Raw genomic sequence first — 2,095 nt, forward strand, 5'->3', positions numbered from 1 at the left:
TTTTTATTTTTTATTTGTCAATTTTATATAATCTTTTTTTTTTTTTTTGAGATAAATGTTTGTGAAAAGTATCTGTAAAAAAATAATGCCTAAATAACATTTTCTTTCTTTCTTTCTTTCAGTTATTGAAGTTACTTCAGTTACTTATGCCGAGAACAAAATTTTTTTTTGTGTGTGCGTTAGAGGTTCATACAGACGGAATGTTAGCGAAAAGGACCCTTTTTATTTACTTGTTGCTCATTTTAACTGCTTGTTTCTAGAGATGGATTTGAAACAGAGTTATGACCAGAACGTCTTCCTCTTGCTCCCTGTTTGCTCTAGCCGACGAGAATGTTTACGAAAAGGATTAGTTGTATAAGATTCACAGACCAAAGCTTCATTTTCTTACACTCCCTTCTTCGTGGCACTTACTCGCATCTCCCAAGACGTTTCTGTCGTTGGATCATCAGCTTCATTCCCAGTGCTTTGTTAACTGCCATGACGATCTACATTATTTCGCTCCCACAGCTTGTCACAGATATTATTAATGGTATGTTATCAAACACGGTTCTTTGAAATGCCTTTTGTTTATTATAGTTTGGGATGAGACCCTGCCGGTGGCCTAAGCAGTAACAGTGTCCGTGCCAGCACAGGCTTGGGTGGTGTCCGTGACAGACACTGTGGTTGTGGGCGGCTCTGTGGTGGTCTCCTCCTTGCAGCCCTTGACTGTGGCGTCTTCTGTTGTGGTTGTGGGAGTGGTGGTTGTTGGAGTGGTTGTTGTGGGCGTAGTGGTTGTAGGTGTGGTAGTTGTGGGTGTGGTTGTTGTGGGTATGGTTGTTGTGGGTGTGGTTGTTGTGGAGTGGTGGTTGTGGGTGTGGTTGTTATGGGTGTGGTTGTTGTGGGTGTGGTTTTTTGTGGGGGGGGGGTGGTTGTAGGCGTGGTTGTTGTGGGTGTGGTGGTTGTAGGCGTGGTTGTTGTGGGTGTGGTGGTTGTTGTGGTAGTTGATGTTGCAGACGTGGTTGTAGACGTGGTAGGGGGGCGTGGTGGTCGTAGTCGTGGTTGCTGTGGGAAGGGAAGATTTGGTTTTAGTTTATGGCTGGAGGTGAAGTTTGGAAATGGTAAAATGGTGCATTTACTACGTGGTGTTTTGAATGTTTTGAGGGAAAGGGGCAGAGCTTGTTAAAGCAGAGACCGACTCACTTTGTGCGGCAGGTGCACCCGACGTGACCTGCGTCTCGCGAAGTTCTGCGCGCCGGCACACTTTGCAGACGAGCTTTAGCAGTTCACGTCGATCCGGGCGAGGACGCGCCGCCCCACTTGGCTGGCCGTTGAACAGGAAACTGGGTCTTTGGGCTGCGGGTCTGGCGTGGAGGTCCCGCTTCGTGGGCGTCGGGAGAGCCCTGACGGTGGTGGGAGGGTGCATCCTCGATGGGCATCACTGCACTCGTCGGATTCCGGCGCGACCACTTGCACCTTGAGCTCAGGCTTTTTCCCGGCAGGACTCGATGGTCTGCAAGGGTGGCGGCAAAATAACTGAAGAGACCTAAGTATTGTGGTCCTTCTCCCAGATAATCCATGCATAAGTTTGGGCCGAACTGTGATTTGCGTAGTTTTAAGGTTTAACGAATTTGAGAAGCCTCACCGGCTCACGTACCTGACCTCCCCAGTATGTTTTGCCGTTGTATTCGCACGATCCCGCTCGAAGGTTGGCGCCTTCTACCAGTCCTGCGCAGCAAAGGATCCGAATGAATAACAACTGTTCATGTGCACAGACACTATATCTTCAGGGTCCTGAATATACAGTGTACTCATTACGGACATACTCACCACCTGTGACCTACCACAATTCTCACATACTGTACATTTGTAGTATTTCATAGATTATTCCTTATACTATCTTCTACTATTCCTGAACAGATTGCAGTTGTCTTCTTATCAATCTGCGTGTTCGTTTTATATATATATATATATATATATAAAATGATATATATTTTATTAGTATTTTATTATTTTTTATATCCTTATATGTGTGTGTGGGCCCTATTATTATATAATATAAAAATATATATATATATATTATATATATATATATATTATATAATTATATTTAAAAATA

The 2,095-nt window shown here is 44.2% G+C and overlaps 1 long non-coding RNA gene across 1 annotated transcript in view; it reads right to left on the bottom strand.

Annotated features, from left to right (window-relative positions):
- Positions 1-1,469: 1,469 nt before the first annotated feature.
- LOC119579110 overlaps positions 1,470-2,095 on the bottom strand; it is a 1,133-nt gene continuing 507 nt past the window's right edge. The window contains exons 2-3 of the long non-coding RNA XR_005229244.1: positions 1,634-1,704; positions 1,470-1,489 (exon numbers count right to left, since the gene is read on the bottom strand). This is a non-coding gene — a long non-coding RNA (uncharacterized LOC119579110). The remainder of the gene's footprint in view (positions 1,490-1,633; positions 1,705-2,095) is intronic.

This window comes from Penaeus monodon, chromosome 11, assembly GCF_015228065.2.
Source record: "Penaeus monodon isolate SGIC_2016 chromosome 11, NSTDA_Pmon_1, whole genome shotgun sequence".
Lineage (NCBI taxonomy): Eukaryota > Metazoa > Arthropoda > Malacostraca > Decapoda > Penaeidae > Penaeus > Penaeus monodon.